The sequence below is a fragment of the Leptosomus discolor genome, chromosome 12 (assembly GCF_034619465.1).
Source record: "Leptosomus discolor isolate bLepDis1 chromosome 12, bLepDis1.hap2, whole genome shotgun sequence".
In the NCBI taxonomy this organism is placed as follows: Eukaryota; Metazoa; Chordata; class Aves; order Leptosomiformes; family Leptosomidae; genus Leptosomus; species Leptosomus discolor.
Window position 1 is genome coordinate 18263939 of NC_141402.1, and position 16027 is coordinate 18279965.

Here is a 16027-nt window from a genome sequence, read left to right on the forward strand (position 1 = left end):
TGCTTCATGCATATTTCTAATAGTGCAAGCATGTTTGTAGTTTCTACCTCAGAATTTCTTCGGTGTGAGGAAATTCTGAAAGTGTGGTGGAAGATCAGCTTTTCAAGGCTTTATATTTTCAGGCATGTGGGTATCAAAGTGTTCCATAAGAATTTTCATACATCCCATTAAAAATAAAATGTAATGAAATAAAAGTGAAATAAACTCATGGGGTCACAGAATCACAGAACGATAGGGGTTGGAAAGGACCTCTGGAGATCCTCTAGTCCAACACTCCTGCTAAAGCAGGTTCACCTAGAGCAGGTCGCACAGGACTGCATCCAGGGGAGTTTTTAATATCTCCAGAGGAGACTCCACAACCTCCCTGGGCAGCTTGTTCCAGTGCTCTGTTAACCTTAATGTAAAGAAGTTTCTCCTCATGTTGAGGCAGAAACTTCTTGTCCTCCAGAGGCAGAAATTTCTTGTCCTTGTGCTCATTGCCCCTTGTCCTGTCACTGGGTGCTGCTGAAAAGAGCCTGTCTCCATCCTCTTGACACCCACCTTTTATAAGCATTATATTTATAAGAGTAGGGGATGGAAGACAGAAATAAAACAAAAATTTAAATACTTGAGCTACTTCAATGTTCCTAAAATCTGTTGAGAACAAGCTACTTTCATTTTATGACAAAAATAACTGTGTGCAGTGTGTTGTAATTTTGACAAAAGTGCACAATAATTGTGAAATAGTGCTAAACTGGAAATTCTGAAAAAAAGCATTGAATGAAGTTTATTGTTTTATTAATTATGACAATCTTATAGTTATCAAAATAGAATTGTGGATTTTGTATTGTGCAAATTTCCAAATAGAATCTACCTGGTAAGGAATAATTCTAGCATTTTGTATGTTACCTAAACCAGGTGTGGTTATGGATAAATTGGGATTTTTGTTCTTGTTGGGAGGAGATTTGTAGGTCTTAAGGTCACAAACACGTTTGATTCTGTTTTCATACCATAGAGCCACTAAGAGCTTTCCTTTGCTTTTATTTGGGATGGGCCATATAAACATACATTCTAATTACAAACGGAAACATCTGCAGTTTGAAACAGCAAGTTTACCTTACTTCATCTAACTCTAATTTACTATTTTTTTCTATTATAGATGTTTTATTTGTTCCACCAACTTTGTAGCTTTATACATAATTGTATTAAAGCAATGGTATCTATCTGGGTGATTGTTGTCATCAGTTACTGAAGTACTTGTAATGATTGTTATCAATGTCTTGCTAAAGTGGTTGACTGACCAATAAAACCCTAAAATGGAAGAAGAGGATATGGGCAAGGGTGATGTGCCTGGGAAACTCGAGCAATAGTGTGGGGTGTGGCTGGCTGACCAAGGTTGTTGCAAAGAAGCTAACTTTATGTCACCACAGAAGGGACTGGAGAGTGACCTTTGGTTTAGACAAATAGCTATCAACAGTTGAGTGGATCAATTGCTGGTGTAAATGTTTCTCCCACTAAAAGTTCATCAAAAGAGTGTAAATGTCGCCCTGAGTTAGCCAGACCAGCATGGGGGTCTGCCCAACAGAGCGTACAAATACTAAAGAACTAGCAAAAGTATTTTGAAGAGAGCAATGGGCTTGAGCTGTCTTCAACCCGTGTATTCCTTCTTGGCGACAGGGGATGCACAGCTTCGTGATGATGAGCAACTTTATAGATACCAGTAAATGGGAATCGGATTGGTACTGTGGTTGAACAGTATGTTGCAATCACTGTATTTTGCTGAGTGTAACTTACATTTGTGGTGTTTTTTCAGTATATTTTGTATCACTCTGCTAAAATAGAAATCCCATTTAACACCAGCTATCTTCAAATAGGTAAATTTATATTAAACGTTATAACCTTCATGCATGATATATCTAAAAGAAGCTGGTCAGACAGTATTGGACTCTGACAAATCAGCAATTTCCATAGTGTTTAAAAATTTCCACCTGTGATATGCATAATGTTAATGGTGAGATTCGTGGATGGATGTCATCATGAATAATCACTCAGGATACTACCAAGACTGCTATGTGATAACCCGAGAATACTTTTAAAAGAATTTCCTGAAAAATCAGGGGTTTTAAAACTTGTATGTTTTCAGTCTTAGGACTTCATATTGAAGTTCAATAGGATGTAAAACTTAAGGTTTCAGAAGTTACTAACTTAAAAAGTTGAGAGTTTCTGTTGACTTTATGACTTGATATAGCCAAAACTTACTTGAAACTGAGTCGATATTTGATATTATATAGCAGGTGCTTAAAATGTTTTGTGACCTTAGAGTTTATTCCAGTTGAAAAGAAAGACTTGAATCATTTAGTCAGAGGTTTCTATATAATGTTTTGCACTCTCTTATTTATATGTAGCGTTGCCATGCAGGTGTAATTCCGCACTGATGTGTGGAAAGTGGCCTGGTTTACTTTTGTGCAGAAAAGTTTAGTGAGAATAAAGTTAACTCTATTCCTACCTAGCCAGAAGTCATCTTAGAAAAAGAACGGCACCATGGCAGGATACTAAAATTTATGTTGCAGAGTCTGATTCTGCTTTATTTAAGAGCTTCAGGAAAGTGCATCCAATATTAGGTATTTTAGGCCCATCCTCAGTTATGTTGTGCTTGGACTGTTCGGGCAGGGCTACTTACAGAAGAAAGGTACCAGTTACTCCAAGGTTCAGTAAGGGCCATTTGTTCATGACCCTAATACTGTGTGAAAGATTGTCTTTCTCCACGTTTCATGAACTATTCTGCAATGGGTTTTGTCTGGCAAGAATTCAAGATAATGCAGTGACTGGTAGGCTGAATGATTTAAAATCTTTCAGTTCTCTGAGTGAAGTATTTGTTATAAACTATTTTTGATTTCTTCCACGTATATATCGAGTCTGTCTTCTGTATGTGTAGGAGACAGCAAAAGAATTACAGTAATCGTAGTTATTATTAAAGTTCGCTTTGTTCTCCCCATCAACTCAATCTATTATTAGCTGGTGTCATGAAATACTGATATTCATAAGAGTTTAATGCCAGTTAAGGACAATTAAAGGGTTAAAAATACGGTGTCTCAAGCTTGTTTGTATTGTTGTATTGAGCAATATGGCTTACATTGAAAGGCTAAAAGGACCAATTATGATTCTTATCTTTCCTCTGGTTTAAAAGAAAATGTCTGCATCATCTTTTTTTCCAAAGGGAATCTGAATTAAAAGGAAAAGTGAGAAATACTTAGCTTTAAAGGGCCATTTTCTTCCCTGAAATGCACATAAAAGTGCAGCTGCAGCACCACAGTGTTCACTGTAGTGCAGGAAAAGCTCTCCCTTTTTGGCCCTCAGAAGAGCTCTTCCTGTATGTGTGATGGGAGAATATTTCCAGGCTGCCTCCTCATCAGCCTGGGAACAGACTGAAAAATATTTGCGCCTAAGCCTGTGTGGCAGGACTTCAGTTTGAGTACTGTCTTCATTTATCCCGCATTTGGGGCTAAACTATAGTAGTTATTCTATCACCTGGTGACCCCTCCCCAGTTGAGAAGGGGAATCAGGAAAAGGAGAGGAGATCCAAAGGTTGAAGCAAGGACAGATTTAATGAAACAGCAAAACAAATAAAGTATACAAAGTTATACTCAGCCTAGAATGTCTGACCATCACAGTCCTTGGGAGCAGGAGGAGAAGGAAAGAGCAGGAGGAACCCAAGCAGGGACCCCATCTGGAACTCCTCCTTCCTCAGCAAACCTTCCCCCTTTATAATAAGCATGACAAAGTCACAGAACGTTAGGGGTTGGAAGGGACCTCTGGAGATCATCTAGTCTAATCCCCCTGCCAGAGCAGGTTCACCCAGAGCAGGTCACACAGGATCGCGTCCAGGCGAGTTTTGAATGTCTCCAGGGAAGGAGACTCCACAACCTCCCTGGGGAGTCTGTTCCAGGGCTCTGCCACCCTCTGTCCTGGTCTGGCTGGGATAGAATCACAGCCCAGCTATGCTAGGGAGGCTGTAAGCAGTTTTGAGTCAGCCAGGACTGACCTGAGTGAGCTGCAGGTGCAACCCGTGCCATAATGCTGTGCTTATTAAAAAGGGGGAAAGTTTATTGAGGAAAGGGAGCTCCTGTGAGGTTCTGCTGGGGTTCCTCCTGCTCCCCCTCTGGCTTGTCCCTGCTCCTTAGGACTGCTCTCCTGTTGATGGTGACTGCTGTATATTCATTTGTCTGAGTATAACTTTGTACACCTTTGTTGGCATTAGTGCTCTTTCATTAAATCTGCTTTCACTTCAATCCACAGGTCTGCTCTCCTTTTCCCAATTCCCCCTTCTTGGCTGGTGAGAGGTTGCTGGGTGATTAGAGCAACTGTTACAGTTCAGCCCTGGATATGGGCTAAACACGGTCACCCTCAAAGTAAACAAGTTTTTCCTCATGTTCAGGTGGAATTTCCTGTGCTCCAGTTTGTGCCCGTTGCCCCTTGTCGCTGGGCATCACTGAAAAGAATCTGGCCCCTTCCTCTTGACACACATCCTTTAGATATTTATAAGGATTGATAAGACCCCTTCTCAGTCTTCTCTTCTTCAGGTTAAAGAGCCCCAGGTCTCTCAGCCTTTCCTCATAGGAGAGATGCTCCAGTCCCCTCATCATCTTCGTAGCCCTCTACTGGACTCTTCTTGTAGTTCCCTGTCTCTTGAACTGGGGGCCCCAGAACTGGACACAGTACTGCAGTTGTAGCCTCCCCAGGGCAGAGTAGAGGAGAATGATAACCTCCCTTGGACTGCTGGCCCCACTCTTCTTAATACACCCCAGGATACAATTTGCCTCCTTAGCCACAAGGGCATCTTGCTGGCTCATGGGTAACTTTCTGTCTACCAGGATTCCCAGGTCTTTTTCCGCAGAGCTGCTTTCCAGCAGGTCGACCCCCAGCCTGTACTGGTGCACGAGGTTATTCCTCCCCAAGCGCAGGACCCTACACTTGCCCTTGTTGAACTTCATTATGTTCCTCTCCGCCCAGCTCTCCAGCCTGTCCAGATTTCACTGGAAGGGAGCACAGCCTTCTGGTGTATCAGCCACTCCTCTGTTTTGTATCATCAGCAAACTTGTTGAGGGCACACTCTGTGCCTTCATCCAGGTCATTGATGAGTATGTTGAACAACACTGGACTCAGTACTGACCCCTGGGGAACACCGCTAGCCACAGGCCTCCAGCTGGACTCTATGCCACTGATCACAACCCTCTGAACTCTGTCCTTCAGCCAGTTCTCAATCCACCTCACTGTCCACTCGTCTATCTGACACTTCCTAAGCTCATCTATGAAAATGTGATGGGATAGAGTGTCAAAAGCCTTGCTGAAGTTGAGGCAGACAACATCCACTGCTCTCCCCTCTTCTAACCAGCCAGACATTATGGTATGGGCTACGCCTGTAGCTCACTCATTGCAGCTGCCCGGGCTGACTCCAAACTGCTAATGGCCTGCCCAGCACGGCTGGGTTGTGGTTCTGCCCCAGCCAAACGAGGACAAATACCATCTGCAACTGTACAGAAGCTGTATGATGAGGAGTCATTCTAGGATCATGTAAAACCTGGGTGACAATGTTCCCTCATTTGAAAGAAGAGAGGGTTCAGTCAGATCTATAGCATTTTGCAATATCTCCAGAGGCCTTTTTAGAGCACTGATAGTCTGCAGTAATCTCTAGCCCAGTGAAGAACATGGTGGCTAAATGGAAGTTCAAAGTATATTGCTGTTCTCATTCTGCTAAGGCTTTGTTGTCCAAACCTATTTCCATTTGACTAGCAGAAATGCTTTTTGGCAGTAGAAGACTTACAAAGGGAATGTATGTATATATTCACCTGTAGAGGCGTTAGGGTCTCTAGTAGGCAAACTGAGTGTACCTGTGAAGCGGACCTTTGGGAAGGTCTGTTCACTGGTGCAAGCACAGATCTGAGGAAGTAGGAGGCTTCCTGCAACCGTAGGAGCCAGAAAGGACAGGTGGTCTTGTAATTTCTAGTAAGACTTCTGTGTTAATAAATGAGGAATCTAGGGCGATTTTATTGCTTGATAGCAGGCAGCCTACTTCTGTTTCTTTTAGGGGATAAAAGCTGTCCTTTCTATGGGTAGTCTGTTTAGGTTTTGGTAATAACTGTAAGTCTGGGCTTGAGTTTCCACTAGTATTTTATTTTAACTTAATTAAACACTTGACATCCTTTGTGCTCTTGTCCTATATCGGATTGTAATTTCAAATGTCTACTTCAGTTAAAAAAAAACCCACGTTAAACCACCCTAAAACTAGCTGGTTGAGGCTCGCAAAAGTACATAATGCCTAGTCTGGCTCTCAAGGAAGTGGTGTGTTCTGCTCTACATACAGACAATAAACCTTTTATCCTATGGTGATTTATTTTTAATTGGTGTGAATACCAATATTAAAGCCAGACATTTAACAAAAACCTTGTCCTATTGCAATTCGACACCCATGGTTACACCCCAGATCTGTATATAATCCGTATATAATGTAGAGGGTTCTTTACTACAAAGATCTAAGGCACTAAGGAGAGTACACTTAAATTTAACAGGCAGAACTCTCTAGGACACTGATATTGTTAGATAAGTGAAGCAAAAATAGGACTGGAAGAGCTGACGCACACAGATGCTGAGGTCAGAATGGAAACTGTTTGTCTGAAGATGGCATAAAGCTGGAGGAACTGAGACTTTACCTCCGGCAGTTTTTTTGAAGCTGTGGTCTCCTTCTTATGTTGCAGTGGCTGTGTTATTTTTTTTCATTTTCAGGTTGCTGTTTGTGGTGTTCTATTGAGGGGAAAAAAAAAAAGGAGTTCAGCCTCTAGATACGCACATAATCCAAAGGAACTGTTCTAATGTACTTTCTTACATAACAGCTCTGTATTTATTCTCCCTGAAGAGTGAACTGTTCAGTCTAGGACCAGATATATTCTGCTAGGGTTTTTTAGGTAAATGCATTCACTTGGAGAGTCTATTTTAAATTTTATCTTCTTTCATCATGGCAGTTTCGTTAATAGTAGATTTTTCTGGAAAGTAGTAACAATTCAGGCATCGAGGAGAACCTTAGGCAGTATGATGCAGTGCCTTTGAGATCCTTTTAAGCACACCCTCTTTTAGTTGCAGTGCTGGGACGAGAATTTCCTTTTGAAGACTTTCTACCCTTTTGAATCGTACTTTTAAGCTGTGTTTTGAGCTGCTGTGAATGCATACCAGTGAGGTAGATGAGGATGTGATGCCTGATCCTGCATGCATAGGAATAGTGAGATACCGAACAGACAGATGACACTTCTATTTAGCATCTAGTATATATTGGTATAAACTATCTACAGAATGTCTGGTTCTTGTTGTTGCAGAATTTTAAAAAGGCAAGACTTTTTTTTTTTTTCATTATCAGTATTTTCATATTTGTGGAGGGGTATCAGGAGAATAATGGAATGTTCTTGGTAAAGATACAAACCCTCAGTAATGAAGTAGATTAAGATCTGCAGGTAGTATAGCCCTTTATTTAAGGTAGAAAATTAATGAATTCATGAAGCTGGACTCTGCATTTGACCTTGGAAATGTTTAATATTAATAGCCTAGAGAAATCAAGGGAAGAGATCAGCAGTGAGCAACAGGTTGCTTTTTTGACATCATTTCTTCAGATCTCTTAGGCCTTTTTAAAGAAAAACACCTGTAAATCTGACTTTGTTTTATTGGTAGTATTGTGAATGAGCACCTAGGATACTATTGAATTCACAGTTATCCTCAGTTCCGTCTCTTTCATTCACCAAGTAATGGATTACTTTCATTTAAGATTAGAAGTGTTGCTACAAAGTGAAAACCTGCTTTGATATCAACATGAAAAGGCACTTCTATACCTAAAGAAGAGTTGTCTATAAATAGATAGCAGTGACGTTACTGCAGTTGAGGAAACTTTATTCCATTAAAAACATCAGTGAAGAACTAGAGTAATGCTTAATAATTAATGAATATGATTTAAGTCCATTTTAAAGCGATTACACTTTTTAATGTTCTTGTAATATTTATAAGAAACTCTTACCTCCCGTAATTCTAATGAATGAATTTTCCTGGCCCTTACTGAAAGTTCCACCTGTAAAACAGTTTTTCAGCTTGCTACTGAGGGGTCTTTTGTTCAAAACCACAGTTCATTTACATAATTTCTGCAATGTCTTCAGTCTTTGTAGACTTGCCTCTTTTGTTTGGCATAGTGTATTTCTTGTAAGTTACTGACTATTGGCTAACACCTGACTGCTTTAAAAAGGTTTAAAAGTCTAATATGTAGAATCACAGGATGGTTTGGGTTGGAAGGAACCTTAAAGGTCAACTAGTTCCAAGTTGCCATGGACAAGGACACCTTTCACTAGATCAGGAATACCTTCTGATATATCAGGTTTGTACACAAACCATACTTTGCTAAAAGGAATATTGTTTTCATGTTTTTCATGCAGAAAGTCTAGACTATGGCAAAAGAAGGTACAAGGTGGTGAAACTATATGTATAAGACTTTCATTTCATTGCAAGTACCAAATTTTTTCCACTGTCCTTACTGTTAAGGCCTCTAATAGTGGAGTCTTAACAGTAAGGACATTGTTCATCTTACTTCAATGAATTTCTCTTAAGGAGCTCTGCACTGGGTAGCAGGAAGATCATATGAATAAAATTGCAGGATAGGTTCAGATTCAGTCCACCATGTTCAGCACAATCCATGAGTGCTGGGATATGTTAAAAGTCCAGCATGAGCTGGAGGGGGCATGAATTGGGATGGTAATTAGCTCCTGCCATTTGCCTTTGCTTCCAGCTCGTTTTCAGGCTATTTGTACTCCTGGAGAAGTCATGGTGGAGAAACAAAGCAGTGTTGATGATGTGTGAGTATGTGGTGCCCATTTATGTCTGTTCTCATCACGTAGCATCATGAGGCATCTCAGCCTTCCTGCTTTTTCCTACTCTACCTCTCTAGTTAACAGATTGATTGTGCGTATGCCAGCTTTTCCAGCTAAGGGTTTATGGTCTTTACAGATTTAGTGAAGAAAAAGCTGGGGTTTGCGATTTCGTGCTGGATAAGGATTTCTGTGTGACTGATAGGGAGTGTTCTGAACATCCAATGCTTTCTTGATTATAGAGATGCTTAAACCATGGCCATGTGCTAGCCACTTGCAGCCATTAGGGATTCAGAGTGAATATCCACTTCTGAAAGTGGATAAGTATTTAGAAAGAGTGGTTATATTTTTATAATAATCATATTAATTTGGGAGGAGACCTGAGTTCTTGGCCACCATCACACTGAGACTATTCATGCCTGGAGCTCTTGCAGCCCAGGAATATTCCAATGTGTTCAAGTGATCAGACTACAGATTAGCTTGCTATGGACACAGACTTGGTCCTTTTAGTTAAATTGAGATTATGGAAAAAAAAAAAAAGGCAATATGTCTGAAGGCCAAAGATGTGTGATGGTGTTCTGTACCATAACTTGTGCTTCCAGTGTTGTTAATGTATTTTAACTGATAACCATTTTGCATAAATGCAGTTACTGTCCCTCTTTTGATGATAAGAAGCCAAAGTCACTCCTTTTGGGGTGATAAGAAGCATGTAATTTTGTTCATCTTGCTTTTGGAGAATATCTGGAGTCAAGTTTTACTGTCTTATGAAAATCCTTTGTTACATCAATGAAGACAATGGTTCAGTCCATGAATGGTTTTTCTGCTGAATTCCAGTCTAGATACCATGCCTGCCCTCAGATTTGGACATTTAACAATTTCTAAAATTTTCAGATTTTTAAGAGAAGGTAACTTTAGGCGTTTTGAAGTCTAGACTTCATCTGATGATGTTCCTTACTAAAATATTTTTAAAATGTTTGACTAAATTATAAAACTATCTTTTATTTCTTTTGCTTAAACATTACAGTCTGGGGTGAGGTAGTTGCTTCATAATTGTTATGAATCTTGAACTAATTGGAAAATGTTATGGGAGATATGAGAAAGGCCATGGAAAACACTAATCAGGAAGACAGGAATTGTAAACTGAGCTGTGCAAAATGTTCATAAAATGGGAAACAGCATAATACTCTGATAGGATACTGTTACAGTCTTGAAACACAGCCCAGGTTTGCTTTTAATCAATAACCAGACAAATTCCGCACATCTTTTAAATGAAAGAAAACCGGTTAACGTTTGCAAAAGTGCTAGTCACTGTGAGTTTCAGTGTTAGACACTCTCTAAAGTTTTGTAAAGAAAGAAACAGGAAGCAAAGCAACTGAAGGATAAAGTCCAGGGAGTCTAAACCATGGCAGATCAAAACAGAAGCAAATCAAAAAGCATAAACCTCCACAATATGAAACTCGTTTGTTTTTAATGGTTTCGTTCCTGACAGATGTTTGAGATGAGCTGACCTTTTGCCAGGAATGTCATTATCACCTATTGCATTATCCAGCTAATACCAGACATTTGTTATCAATTTCTCTTGCATTCCTTTCAAACCATGTTTAGGAGCTGCAATACCCGATTTCTTTAGTCTATTTCCATTTTCCCATTATGAGTGAGTACATGGAAATGCTGTCAACAAGTAATTAGTGAGTTTGGGACAGAGATTTCTCATGGTCTTTTTGGATGATATCAAGGTCAGTGTTCCGTGGTAGTCTAAAAAAGTCCCAGGTAAAACATTTCAAAAAGCAAAACTTAACTGTAGAATATTTTTTTTTTTGGTCACTTTTCTTTAGGACAGGAAATAGGAATGGCATGGGTCTTGTTTTGGTATAATTTCCAGCTCATCAAGTGTAGAAAACCTATAAGAGATGACATCAGCAAAACTGATGCCTCTTACTAATGTTTTTAGTTGTTGTTAGATTAAAATTTAAGGGCTAAGTTTTATTATAATGTAGGTTTTTATTAGGATTTGTTAGTAAACTAAGGCTTATGGTAGGAACTGATTTAGAAAAGCACCTGAATGGTTAGTGCCTGCTTTTTCTGAGCCTTTTCAAAGTGATTTGTTTGTAAAGAAGTAGCCTGTCTGGCAACAACTCCCCCTGCCCCCCCCCCCCCCCCCCAAAAAAAAAACCAAAAAACAAACCAAAACCAAAAACCAAACAAACCAGAATCACACACACAGCCCCCACCCCCCCAATGTCCTTTTAGATTTCAAGGAATTATTTCTTAAACTCTAGAATGATTCATCGTATGCTCTTTAGAACCTGAGATTCTGTTTGCACAATGTCAGGAAAAGGTACTCTAGAGATGCTAGAGACAAACGACAAATTCTTTCTTCTCTCTTCTTTGGCATTGACCTCTACATAATTTTGAAGAAAACAAGCAAATGGATAGAACACTGTTATGCTATGTACTCTAGACATTTCTGGAGATGTTCAAAACTCAACTGGACACAGGCCTGGACGACCTGCCGTAGCTGATCCTGCTTGAGCAGAGAGGTTGGACTAGATGATCCCTTCCAACTTAAATGATTCTGTGATTCTTAATTTCCTTAATGACAGACTCTTAAGTTTGCTTTTATATTTTTCATATTCTTTTGATATGTTAGCGCATATTAAAAAACTGCCTGAAACCATGAAAAGGAAACATTAACAAGAGAAACAAAAGAATTAAGAGAAACAAAAGCTAACAAGTTCTCAAATTACTGTGTTATGTTAGAAATAGAGGAACATAAAAGACGAATTGGCTCCCTTATCTTGATGTTAATGTACAACCCAACCAGGGAAGGGAATGGAGTATTAAAAGTGCTATACCAGTAAATTCTACTGGCTCTTGTATTATAAATCTTTTGTTATAGATCTTACGGTACTTGTACCAATAATTCTTTCAAAGGCATGCAATGTATACTGAAAACATTAGTCATAATAACAGACCACATTAATACTTATGCTAAGTAACTCATCCATAACACTAAGATAATGTATGAGAAAAGTCTTGATTATTTTGTTTGAATTTTTACTTTGGTACTAAAACTCCAAAGTAGTAAGGTAGCCAAAAACAATTCAGTCAGACAAAGGTTTCTCTCCCTTTTCTTGTTCCAACTGGAAGCAATATGAGCAAAAGATGTTGGATTCTGTTAGTGAAGATCTGCATCTTCAGTTCCCGTGGGTAGTTAGTCCACCCAAAATGTTATTAGAGTAAGATGTCTGTCACTCTTGATCTTACCCACCTGGGCAGTTTCTGAATTATGCAACTCGCATAGTGCATCCTATGTTATTCTTCGTTCAGTGTAGAACTGAAAATGTAAGTGTTTTATATAAAGGGTTAGTAGGTACATGGATCCCACGTTCCTTGAAATGTATTTGAGGATAGTTCTACAGCTGAATATGAAGAGGAACTGTACAAAGTAATCAGAACCAACTGTAAGGAAGGAACAAAAAGGTTGAATAGCTGGGAGACTATATAAGGGAAAAAGCTGAGAAAGAAATTACCTCAAATCTCTCAGCTGTGAAACTTTTATTCCACCTTTTTTATCAGGCATATAGTTCGTGTTAATCATGAAAAGCTGCAGATTCAAGCTAGGAGCGACTGGGAAGCTAGAAGCACACTTAACTTCTTTCCACCGCCCGTGTATTTCAGCACTCTGGCCAGGGATAGGATTCCAGCCCTGGGGATGGACCCTGGGAGGACACCGAAGCAGCAAGTTCAAGCTCTCTGGCATATAAGGATAACTGTACTTATCATGTAACACTACTGAGGGTCCAGTCATTGTTTCCCCAACACAAAGGAGAAAAATTTTATAAGTCTTGGTAAATTATTTCAGCTGCTTCTTAGGACTGCCTACATCTTTTTGTATTTGCTGGTTTAGGCTGTGCTAACTGTCTGGTAGAAGTAAGGCGACTAGGACTAACTAGATGAAAATTACCCCAGGGTCTGGGTCAAGTGCTTGGTGGTGCACAAGAACAGATAGACTAGCTCTAAACTGTTGAATAGATTTACATTCTAAACTTTGAGGAATATTGACTCTGTTGCCCTCTCTCTTCCTTCTTCATCATAGAGATTCTTGCCTCAATCCTGGCAAAGCCTGTCTTAATCTATCTAAAGAAATAAGAGAATTTTCAGTGGAAAAGTCCATTGCATAGAAGGGTTTTGTATAAAGGTGAGCTGTCTAAACTTCATTAACCATTCAGAAAATCTCTTTCCATTCTGAAAATTAATATTATATCAAATGAGGGTAGGAATAGTATAGCATCCATTGTAACAGATCATAAAATCCTTTCAGTCTAAGAATTCAAGGATCCTTTTCTGGCTGCAAGAATAATTTATCTTCTTGAAATGAAATATCCTCTGCCAGAGTTATAGTGCTCTGTACTTCCTTAGTGTATTTTACACTGAGAAGACGGCTTTTATTTCTCTGCCACAGAGCTAGAATCTGATGTCATCGACTTCAGTTGGGTATTCATCATACAACTCATTGTACAGCAATAGAATTCGTCATAAAACAAGCTAGCTCTGCATCAAGCAGGGCTTTGGACCAGATGACCTCCTGAGGTCCCTTCTAGCTGAATTTATTCTATGAGTCTATTTTCACCATCTGTTTCTCTAACTGTCTAGACAGATACTGGGCCCTCTGGAAGGTGCCAACCTTCAACCTCCTTTCATGGCCTTTCTAGAGCCAGAAGTGTCTAGTCACACTGCTATCCAAACAAAGGATTAAAAACACTTTGTGTTTCTTCTTGTATCCTGGTGTATTTAACTGGTGCCCATGCCTGACTTGAATTGGGAATCTGCCCTGACTATTAAGTTTCTCTGAGCAGGAATAAAGTTTTCCTTTTGGTTTCTTAACTCATTGCTGATGTTGCCAGCTGCATAACAGCCCTCTTCAGATGGGCTGTGAGAAAGGAAGCCTAGTTTCCATATAAAGGAGATTTGATAAGAAAAAATTAGTTGTTGAGGGAAAGACTAGGAAAGAGATGCGAGTTTCACATCAAAGACAAAATTATGATCAAACTCAATATTTGAAAAGGTTTCATGGCATGAAAGTGGTTCCTCAGTATGCTAGTGATGTAAGGGAAGAGGAGCTAGAAGGGAAGAAGGTAAGAATGATGTGGAGTATGAACTTTAAAGAGTGATTCAGGAAGTCTGTGTCTGGTCTTTGACAGATTTTTGGCTGTAACTGACAGCCAAAAGAAAAGGGGATGGAGGAGCAGTGTGGTGGGAAGGAGAAAGAAAAAAATCCCAAAGGCCAAAAAGGGAAATTGCAATGCAGTTATTTTGGTTGGTTTCTTCTGGTAACAGGGCTGAAATCAGTAGGAGTTTTTCTATTAATTTCTGTGAGAGAAAGACTGTGTCATAAAGGACTCCTACAAGCACGTTTTAAAACATTTGCGTTGAGTGGCAAAAACAAGATATAAAACTCTACAACTAGTAACTGTCGACTCAGAAGAGGGAATATATCCTAGCGAGACATCTTATACCACATGTGAAGCTGCCTATTTCTGGCAATTTTGTCATTGTACCCGGACAAATGGTGGTAATAGTCAAATATAAGAATAATGACTAATACAAAATCTAAAGTGAGCATCCTCTTGTTTTTCCATATGGCTATGAACAGTATCAGAGTCCTTCCAGAAATCTCCAAAGTATATTAAATTTTCTTTGAGCTATAGCAATGTACAAAATGTGAAGAAGTAAATAATCATGTTTGTTTCTTTCCTTTTCTTTTTTTTTCTTTTTTTTTTTTTTTTGGTACCCTAATCCAGGTAATCTAATAAAATGAAATGAATAAGACTAATGCAAAGCTTTGATAAAAATTTTATCTAAAAGGATATGATATGCTATTTTTAAAATTGTGTTCCTGTAAGAGTACAGGATATAGTAATAAAAGACAACTTTGGCCATTGTCATCTTTATAAAATTTAAGCCAACTGCACAAGAGAGATGGACAGTGTGAAAGATCTTAATTTTAAAAAGAGTTACTTTTTAATTCACAGCATCATTTCTCTTATGCTCCTAGAAAGCACATGTGATCTGTGAAGTCCCACGATCGTGGCTGGAGGCTGGGAGGATAGTAGGAAGTACACTCCCACCCTTTGCTCTGTGTATATATACATTTCGTGATGATCTGCTGTGGCTGCACTCACCACACAAATCTTTGGCCAGACTCTGTATGTGCATTTTTATATTCTACACCAGGCTTGTCAAGGCTAATCAGGTCTGAAGTACATGGCTAAGGAAGAAGAAACTTATGCAGTTATGTCCAGTTTCGTATCTTTGAATAAATGGAGGGATTTAAAGTACTAATCTGTTCACCTGAAAACAATGTACAGCACTGAATAGTTTTACCACTGTTGTAATTTAATTTTGTGAAGTTTTTTTAATCGCTGTAGAGGTATGCAAAGAGTCATTGCTTAACGTTCATTCTTTTTAACTCTAATGTTACATGTTGGTACTTTTGAAAGATGAAATATTTAAGGAACTTGCTGTCAAATATCTATAGTAAATCATAAGGTCTGGCAGCAGAAAACATTAAATTAGCATTTATTTTTGAATGGCTCAGGGGTGTTTTATTATAAGAGAATGTCAGGCAAATAGAAGGAAAGATCAAAGGTCTTTCCTTTTAGTAGCTAAAGAAGAGTAAATATCTTAGTAAATCTTAATAGACTTATGGAACTCTCTGATGCTTCTAAAGTTAAGCCGTTCTAGGGAAGCCCTAAGGATATAGCATTTTCACTGCTTCAGTTAGCATTCCTCACAGCTGCCAATCACATAAGTTGCACGTTATTTGGATCATATGAAATTATTTCAATAGTGTTTATTACAGACTCTTAGATATGGGATGTAGTCATACAAGCTTGGGGGAGAGAAAAGACTTTTTCTGCCCTCTCATGCCTTGGCCATTGTACATAAACTAAGACCTGCCTTACCCTCTTGGCCACAACACTAGTGTGCCATCTTTGCTACTATTCTACTAGTAAAATATAAGATTAGCAGAAATAGGTATAGAAAAAATGACCACGTAAATCTGTCCCACCTGCACATTGGTCAAAAGAACAAAGTGGTCAACCAGGAGGTAAAGGCTCTGTGTACTGGCTGTTCTTACTCACTGAGAAACA